The sequence below is a fragment of the Chenopodium album genome, chromosome 25, assembly GCF_948465745.1.
Source record: "Chenopodium album chromosome 25, dcCheAlbu1.1, whole genome shotgun sequence".
Classification (NCBI taxonomy): domain Eukaryota; kingdom Viridiplantae; phylum Streptophyta; class Magnoliopsida; order Caryophyllales; family Amaranthaceae; genus Chenopodium; species Chenopodium album.
Window position 1 is genome coordinate 17061748 of NC_137858.1, and position 10167 is coordinate 17071914.

General features: G+C 34.1%; 1 long non-coding RNA gene across 6 annotated transcripts; it reads left to right on the forward strand.

Annotated features, from left to right (window-relative positions):
* Positions 1-1955: 1955 nt before the first annotated feature.
* On the forward strand, positions 1956-9916 carry LOC145614958 (uncharacterized). 6 transcript variants are annotated; one of them, XR_014107192.1, is made up of 8 exons: positions 1956-2327; positions 3786-3877; positions 4718-5102; positions 5351-5527; positions 6207-6319; positions 8753-8801; positions 8905-8996; positions 9321-9916. It is a non-coding gene; the product is annotated as an uncharacterized LOC145614958 (long non-coding RNA). The 6 variants fall into 6 exon arrangements; XR_014107188.1 differs by having other exon boundaries at positions 1959-2327; positions 9484-9916; XR_014107193.1 differs by lacking the exon at positions 8753-8801.
* The last annotated feature ends 251 nt before the right edge of the window (positions 9917-10167 follow it).

Below are 10167 nucleotides of genomic sequence, written 5' to 3' on the forward strand. Positions count from 1 at the left end.
ATTTGAGATGCTGTCCCGGAGGATCTTCGTGGCATTTTATTAGAGGTTCTTAGGGGTGTGGCTAAAGATGGGCACGGGTCATGTCGGCACGCGGGCGGCACGGGCCCGGCATGATTCCGGCACGGCCCGACACGGTCGCCGACACGGCGGCCCACCTGTGGGCCGTACGTGGGCCGCGTCGTGAACAAAAATTTGGGAATCGGCACGGGCACAGCACGAGGCACGGTGGCCGGCCCGTGGGTCGGCACGCCGGCACGGCACGTGGCACGGCCGGGCACGACACTCGTAATTTTTTTTTTATTTTCTGTATTGTTGTTTTTTACTAAATTAAAAAAATTATTTATATAAACTTAGACATAATTAGATAAATAATTTATGTAACCATAATTGAAATAAAGTTGTTCAAAACAAAATACATTAACATTGACATAAACATAAATTAATAACATTATTTATATAAAATTAAGTTGTACTAAAAAATATATATATTATATCGTTTTTTATTTACATTTATTATTTTTAAAAAAAAGTGGCACGGTTTGGCACGTGGCCCGGCGAGGCACAGCCCGCCAGGCACGTGGGCCGTGCCGTGGGCTGGGGTGTGCCAATTTAGGCATGGCACGGCCCGCCGCGAAGCCGGCACGACACGCCCACCATCGCGGCACGGCCCGTTGCCCATCTTTAGGTGTGGCCTTTCCGAGGAGAGTGCTAAGGGTTTAGTAGTTAGTTTGTTGTTTTGTTCTACTTTTATCGCTGTTTATTTCCTAAGTCGTTAGTTTCTTCTTGCTTTTGGGCCTTGCCCCTCGTTTCCCCCAAAAAAATAGGTCCTCAACAAGATTAAGATGATTTTCCTTTTCATTAATGAAGTTACAAGGTAAATCTAAGGGTTTTATTTATTTATTTTTAATTTTTTTTTTATTTTTATTATGATTGTTACATACTTAATCATCAAACTTGCATTGTTATTAGCTTGGGCAATGCCTTGAAATTTGTAGCAATGAATCTTAGTTTTGTTGAGAACCTTTCAAAATATTAAAATTTACATGCTCAATTTGAGGAAAGATTGTTTATATACACCCGGGTGCACCATAAACCCATGAGTATTTTGTTTCCATTTTGATGATTGTTTTTCATCTAATCATCAAATATAGAGCAAAAACTAATTGAGTACACAGTGCACATAAGTGTATGTAACAAATTCCACAAATTGAGTACACAAGGACTAATTATTAAAGATCTTGCTTAATAATTTTCAATATCTCAGTTTGGATAGGCAGTAAATGTAAAATCTAGTACATTTTGTGCTATCCAGACCACTGCCTGCATGTCTCCATTAAATTTTTCTCAAGTTCAAAAGTGCATGTGATGCTAGCTCGTAAAATCATAGTTATAGTTTGCTTGTGTGCATATAAGTCAGATTAGTATGTGTAACTCATTATCAAGCAAAATCAATAAAAAAATTTGTTGCAATTATTATGAAATGGACCCAAAAGTAGGATGACGGGTGGGTATAAAAATGCGGGTCCTGTGCCGCGCCCGCCCTTGTTGTAATAGGTATGAGTCCAACTTTGGCGGGTAAGTAGGCAAGTATGGGTACAAAAGTCATATCCACCATGGGTAGCGGATAGGTGGTGAAAATGATGTCATATCCTCTCAGTTACGCGCCTACTTAACCGCATATCCTCCACTTATAATTACTATTATTGTTTTATCACAAGTGGACTACAACCTTGTATAATCCCTAACCCTTTAAAAAGTGGGAACTTCTCCAAATGAAAGGAATAGTGATATGAGTCACAAGTCAATGAAAATTCACTATTCCTAACTTGCAAAATTGCAAGAGTTTGACCAACTTGCATTTGGGTGCAATTTCATTTCATTTGTTGAGTCAACAAATTATACTTTCTCCCTAATTTCCTCCCTTCCATTCCTTTCCCTTCTTTCACGCTCTTCCTCTTCTTTTTTTTTATTTTATTTTTTTTGAGAACCCTTCCTCTTCCTCTTCCTCTTCCTCTTAATTAATTAATAGTAAAAATAAAAAAGGGGGAAATGCCTTGCTACTTCTCCATTTTCGCCCAGCCTCTTCCATGCATAATCGCAACCCGTCTTCTCCATCCTTGTCTCTTCGAGACTCCATTGAAGCCATACTCTGAATCCTCTCCTCTCCATTGAAGCTGTACTCTAAATCTTCTCCCTCTCCATTGAAGTTGTTCTTTGAATTCTCCATTGAAGCCGCACTCTTGATTCTCCATTGAAGTCATACACTAAATTCTCCCTTGAAACGGTTTCGATCTGAGCCTTTTGCTCTCCATTGAATCGATTCTAAGGTAATTCCCCCCCCCCCCCCCCCCCCCCCCCCCCCCTTTAAAGCATCATCGACTATCAATTTCACAATCTATGGTTTGCTTTTAATTTTATTTTCATTATTTATAATTTTAGGTAACTGATTTATTAAGGTATTGCTGCAAACGTCAATTGTAGAATAGGGTTTATCGAACCCCTAAATTACTTTTTATCTGTAGTTTGTTCATTACTTTAATTGCAGTTGTAAACGTCAATTGGAGACTAGGGTCAATCGCAATTCTATTGAAGCCACCAGATCTTTTTCTTTCTCCTTTTCTTATTCCATTTTTTTTTGTTTTCATCGTATTCTTTCAATTTTCTTACACCGCGCTTTCAATTATGAATTGATTTTTTTTTTTTTTTTTTTTTTTTTTTTTTTTTTTTTTTTTTTTTTTTTTTGTGAAAGAATGAATTGATTGTTTGTAGTCTTGATATATTTGAATTTTATGTTGGATAAGCCATTTGTTGATAATTATTTGTTTAAAAATAAAAAAATAAAAAGGCCTTTACATGTGGCTTTTAATTGAAAGTATCAATTTAAAATTGCTTTGATTAGGGGAGAGCAATTGTGTTTGTTGATAGGGCATTTTTCAATCTAATTTTTCCTCAATTTGGGAAATTTCAACTGATTTGCAATTCCGAATTGGTTTCTGATTAGGAGTTTAAGTTTTTGATGTTTCAGAAACAGTTTGTTTATGTTTTAAACGTTTTAGTTTGTCTAATTTCAATCTAGAGAGTTGTCCAACTTGGGGGAGTGCAAGTGTGTATATTATTGGTTCATGCTAGAGAGTGTGTTTGATTAGCAAGATCTTACCATAAGTGTGTATATCCTAATTTACTATTCAAAAGTGATTCTCAACTACACATAACTATATAAGACAGTTATGTAAGTAAAGATAAAAGAGATAGAGAGGGTGAAGCAAGTAAGACTCGAGTAATAAGAAGGGAACAAGGAAATGAAAGTGAAAGGGGAGAGGGAATTTGAGAGGGAGAGAGAGATAGCATGTAGGATTAAGCTGACTAAAAATATTTAACCATAAAAGAAGAGATGGAGGGAAGAATAGGGAGCAAGAGAGTGGGGAAAAGGAAGAGAACGGGGGAATGAGTAGGAGATGAGGAAGAAGGATTTAAAAAGGTAACCAAGCAAATGTAAAGATGATAGTTTACATTCGCCTGGCTACCTTTTTAAAGAAGATTATAAGAATTTACTTTGGATCTTGGTATTTTATTAAGAGAAATGATTTAAGGGCTAAATCAAGCAAACTATATGCATGTAACGTTAGAGGTTCCTAAAAAAAGAAAAAAAAAAGTTACATTGAAGTCCTTGAAAACCCCATATGTTTCTCTTAAATATTTATTTCCTTAGCTTTGCTTTTCTCTGTTGGGTGAAAAGCATCTACAGGCTAACTAATTTAGGAATTTTTATAATGCGACATCTACAGGTTAAGAACTCATAAACAAATTTCTTGATATGGTGTGTGAGCTTCATCTTGCATTTTGTGGTTGGAAGAAGATAAACCAGTTTAATTATGAGGTATGCCTATTTCAATTACCACATTATCCCTCTATTTTGATGATTTATAGACAACTTTTATCATTAAGATGAAGCATGTTTTATTATCTACAATTATTCTAAAAGTTTATATTGAGATAAATATTATAAATCTCATATAACTGATTTTCTTTGTGTCTAAATCACATACATTAGTCAAAGAGAAGCATATAGATAGTGTGAAAGTACAATGTTGCTTATTTTGCTAGCTATTTGTAAAATGTTACGATCATAGGTTTGGGCATTTATAGAATTAAGTTTTGAGCTTTTGAATTGTTGATTTGCTGAATTTTTACTGTCATATGTTTAGTTTTAGTTTATGGCATTTGACAAAATTGGATTTAAATAAGTATGGAAGCCATCGATTTATGCTTACCCAGCATAAATTCGTCAACTTTACTAGCTAAACCCGCATTTTCAAGCCTAAATTGACACCTTTTGATCCAATATTGCTTAGGAAGTCTAAAATAGTAAAATGTGTTGGAATTGTATGCAATGCTTACAAATTATTGCACATATGAGAACAATAAGTTGGGTTGATTGTGTGTTGTGGAATATGAATTGGGTCTATGGATGACGAATCAACATCTGGTGAATGAGGGGTCTATGGATGACGGATCATCAAATCTGGTGAACAATAAATTGCTGGATTTTTCTTTGATTGATGTTTTTATAGGAAGTTAATTTTTTTAATCAATGTTATTTTGTGCTGAGTTTGAGTTATTTTGATGATGTTATTAGAATTAATAGTATGTATATTGCTCATTTATTTTGGGAATGATGTTTTTGACATTGATGTGTTTTGTTGTTCGGGATATACAGCAAGTGAGAACGGACACAAGCTGGAGGAGGAGAATGGGAATGCTTTGGTGGATTCCAAAACCGTGGTAGCTGTTCAGAGTATTGAAGCGTCTGTTGATGATCAGGCAGGCAGTGAGGAAGGAAATAAAGAGGTGATTCCTCAAGAAGTCAAGAGGTTACTGAAACTGAACCTGTGGTTACTGAGGATGAGGAGAAAATTGATGCCAAATATGGTGATTCGGAAGAGAAGGATGCTGAGATACCATCATCTGATAATGCTCCATTGGAAGGTGTGGAAACGATTGCCACTGAAGGTGCAGAACAAGGTGATGTTGCAACTGAGCAACAACATCCTGATTATGGTAATAAAAGCATGACTCGAAGGATTAATATTCCGAATTATAAGGTGACTTTGAGTAGCTAGCTTTTCTTTGTAGCATTTATTACTTACTCCGTATTATTTGACTGGAATGAGTGATCATGTTTTAGTATTACTGGAATGAGGTTGGTCATTAGCTCTTAATTTTACCTAAAAGAGTATTCAACTTTGATAGGATTAATTGAGAGTAGTTATTTGTTCTATAAAAAAATAAAATAAAAATGAGAGTAGTTAACTTGCTGATGAATTTCATTGATGATCCTGCAATGTTTCAGGTTGGAGTTTATATAGGAAAATATGTTGATATGATAAAGTATCTACAGTTGAATTCAGGGGCCAGGATTCAAATCACAAGTTATGCAGAAGCTGATCCACGATCTACAACTAGGCCGGTTGAACTTGAGGGGACACTTCAAAGTTTAAACAAGGCTGAGAGTCTGATAAAGGATGAGGTATGGTCGTTGCAAAGATTATTTTGTTTTCCTTTGTTTTTTTTAGAGGTTTTATTGATCAATTAAGCTTTTTAATGAAAAGAATGGTAAAATTTCGTATAATCTAGCAGTTTGTGTGAGCTCAAAGTTGGATATGTAGAAAGTTGCATTTAGTCATGATAATACACCTACACTGGCATTATTATATTCAAAGAAAGCCTAATCTTTAGGCTGGATAAGGATGCTGTACTGGCTGAGCTGTAATATGATAAGTGATGACCACTGACTGCTGTCCAGTATATTAGCGGAGACATTTTCACAAGACTTTGAAATCTGTCCATCTAAAGCCAGAGGAATAGTTGGTCCTCACTCCTCACCTGTTGGAAATTGACAATAAATGAAAGTTTCAGACTAATTGTATAACTACTTTAAAATGAATAATCTATGTAAAAGAAATTCAATTTTGAGTAATCGAAACTCGAAAGCTAAGATTGGAGATGATAGCCTGTGAAATCTATGTAAATATCAAAATCACGTAAATTATAATGGCAAACATATTCATTGTGCACTGCAGGGATATAAATATTATTTCTTGCTATTTTGTCCTTTTCTTCCAGCTTTTCTTCTTTGCCCCATGTCCCCTTCTCTCTCCTTTATGTTTTCATCTCAATCCCTAACTTTTCAAAATTGCTGATTTCAGTGTAAAATCCAATGAAGAATATGAATTTCGGGAGAAAATGGTTACCAAGTATGACTTGGCAGAAATGAAGTGATTAGAGAGTCTCAATTACCAAGAAGTGGTTATTCTTACAGGTCAAGATTCTCTACTTCTAACTCTTGCTTTATTGTCCAATTTTACATTTGCTTTGAAATAACAGATACTAGCGTCTATTAAGTTTCATTCATTCTATTTCCGATTCCATTTGATTATTTGAAGGCTTTTTACTGTAAAATATACTAACTGGAGTGTAATTAGTTTAAATTAGTGCTTTGTAAAAACATAAGAAGTGCATATCATATTTTTTTGGACTTGCTCCATTGTTCTGCATGGTGTGGAGTGTAAGTCTTATATGGCTATATGATTCTTTCGCTCTTTCTTTGTCTCTATCTCTATATGGGGCTAATTGCACCTTGCTTTGTTTGGCCTTTTGTTTGGGGAGGGGGGACTTATTTTAAGTTGTTCTGTATTTTCGGGATGTTAAGCGCTCGAGTAACCTGAAAATCTTGATTTTCTAGAAAATTGGTAGATTGGTTGTTTGCTGATTGCTTTTTATTATTCATCCTTTGAAAATTTTAGTCATTGTTGCTTAACGGTTGAAAGTTAACAGATTAGGAGAAAGGGATATGCATTTAACAAACAAGTTGAATTTGGTGTAGAATGAAATTGGAATATAAATTAAGGTCAGATTTGTGTCTCTAGAGCTATATGTCAATATAATTATCAGGAAAGTACATAACCAAATATGATTGATATAATTATAGTTGGTTGGCTTTTGATTCAAGGAATTCGATTTCAATAATTATACAAGTTTAAAGATCTCTTGGGAATGTCAGCTTTTTATTCAAGAAGTTTTGTTTTAGTAAACATTATATGGCGTGTTTGGTGATTTTATCAGAACTTTTGATGATTTTTATGGAGGAATTGGGGTTGATGTTTCAGTTGTGACTTTTAGTTTCATAGCTTTTGCTCCATCCATCCCCACTTCACATAGAGTGAAAGGGCGAGAAGAGGGATCAAAGGGGTAAGAGAGATGCAGCGGATGAGGGAACAAAAGGGTTAGAGGGAGATTGGAAAAATGTGATGGTGACGGTGCGAGAGAAAGATGTGAGAAAGAGATGGAGCATTGGAGGAGGTCAATTATAAAATGAGGAAGCAATAAACAATATTAAAAGACTTTTTCGCAAAATCACAAAAGACTTGAGTGATAGAAAGAGTAGGGGGGAATGGATTTAAAGGCAATAGGGGGAGCAAGTGATATGGAGTTGAGCAAGTGATATGGAGTTTATTTTTGCTCTGTGTGTGCTAAATGAAAAGTGGTAGTATAGTTTTAGATTTACATATAGAAAATGGATATTAATGTATTCTCACTTGAACAAGTATATTATGAGATTCACAATAATTAGATAGGGTTCTTCTATGGTGGATTATTCAACTATTGGTTATAATTACTCAAGTTATGAAAGAGATTTGTTTAGGGTAGTTTATGGGAAGTGCGGTGACAACGAGCAAGATCACATCTTATAGTTTATGAGAAAAAGCTTGTAAGGGCTCGAGACAAGTATTTCTTATACTTGTAAATCAAATAAATTCGCTGCCGTTAATATGGGAAAGTAGAGAGGAGAGAGAGAGAATATGAGGTAAGAAAAAGACTGGGAGCCAAGGAAGAATTGGGGAGTACCTTAAGAGACCATTTTAGAATGTAAATGAGGAAGAGAGACATAAATCTTATAGGAGCCTTTTAATTTTCTCACAACCATAAATGGCAAGTGAGTGAAGGACAGGCAAGGAGGGAGTATGCAATATTAATACATTGGGACGTAGAGATCACTTTGAAACGATTTAAGCTCTACTTGCAATGGTAAGCAGCTTGATCACTTTGAAGTACAACCTATTTAATTAATAAATATTTTTGTAATTACTAGATATAAATCTTATGTTTTTGCAGCATACCAAAGAACTAAATTAAGGGATATTGGACTTTTTTGCGCATAAATAGAGATAAATCCCAAATTTTGGGATTAATCTCCAGCTTACCAATGAGCTAAATCTCTATTTAGAGCTTTGATGTCAAAAACTTTGCCCTCCTCAAATTTTATGTCTAAAATATTTAGAATATCTATAATAACCATGACAATAGTTTGTCATTTTAATAGCCCTTGAAATATTATCATTACTGCTATATGCCTTGTCATATTAGTTACTACTCTTTCATACTCTGTAAAATGTAAATGATATTCTAAAATATTTAGAATATCTATAATAACCATGACAATAGTTTGTCATTTTAATAGCCCTTGAAATATTATCATTACTGCTATATGCCTTGTCATATTAGTTACTACTCTTTCATACTCTGTAAAATGTAATTCATGCCGGAAGTGTTATAGTTGATGTCAACATTCTATGTTTTAGTTACTCTTTGGGTGAGTTGAGTTTTGATTTGTTTAACATGATAATTTGGAATTTTGGGTTTAGGTTTTAGTAGGATAAGGATGTGTGAGGAGTTTTTTGTATTTGGTTTTCAGCAAGAAGACGAGGAGATGTTTGTGCCCAATTTTGATGTCTTCGTCTATGGTTTGTGTTTCGAATTCCGACAGTCTGAGCTTCAATGGCGGTGTTACTTCTTAATATGGGGCTAATAAAAAGCTCATTTGCTCTGCTTTTTGTCAAATTTTAGGGCGAAGAATGAGTTCAAGCTCAACTTGGTCGAGTTGAGGAGGAGACTAAACAATTCTTCCTAGGTACCTCTTCTCGTAAATATTGGAATAGGTAACTGGTTCCCTTTTATTCTTTTTTTTTTTTTTAATTTTTTTTTTTATTTTTTTTTTTGTAACTGGTTCCCTTTTATTCTTTTAGTTGGTGGGTTAATATTCATCATTAAACTTAATCATGCCCTTCAAATACTCTCAAATTTTTTTCAATATTGAATATTAAGAAAAAAAATTCAGAGTATTTGAAGGGCATGATTAAGTTTAATGATGAGAATTGAATATTACCTACATTTCCACCTTTTTTTAAATTTTTTTTTTTTTATTAATTTTTTTATTTTTATTTCTATTTATTTATTATTATTTTTTTTTTTACCTTTTGAAGTTGTTTATCAATGTTGCTTGTTTTGTTCATGAAGACCCCTTGGGCTATCTCTAATTCGTTTAAAATTCAAGGGGAGGTTTCACTCACTAAAGCAAAATTCTGCATAATAATTATTGCTTTGCCCTGCGTTTCTACTTTCTTATCTGAGGGGTTGCTTTACCAGATTTATCACTTTCTTCGTGTAAAGAAAGATTATGGTTACTTGCTTCTGGTTGCGCTTCATATGGAATGGACTTGGTTGGGGATGCTGAGAAGATAAAACATGTAACTGAAGATGATGAAGAGAGGGATGTTTTAGTTGATTATTTGTCCACCAAAGCATTTGAGATTATGCTATGTTAGATCAGGTGTTTTTTTCATAGACCAGTGTTAGCATTGTATTTGGTCGAAATTAGGTTATGCTATGTTAGATTGAACATGAGTTAAAGTAGTTGATGATGATTTAACTAGAATTGTAAGTGAATTTTTTGATGATAATTATGCTATGTGGGTATAGTAATTCTCATCATCATACTCTCTAATTTGTTTTCTAAAACTTTTTTATTACCTAATACACAGTTACATATATCTATTACTAAATAACATTCTTTTGTAAAGCCTTAAATATACTTATATGTAACCAAAGCTAATTCACAATTGTGGCAATTAACTTTTAGCAATTACTTGGTCCACATAATGTCATAATCTCACAATAGCTATCTAATCATTACCCTTAGATTAAATTTACCCTTTTTGCTCATCAATTCTTATCAAAATAAAAACTATACAATATAGTTCAGTAATTACTTCTCACGATGAAGCAAGTAACCGTTTTAGAAAATCAAACGATTAAAATATATGATAATAC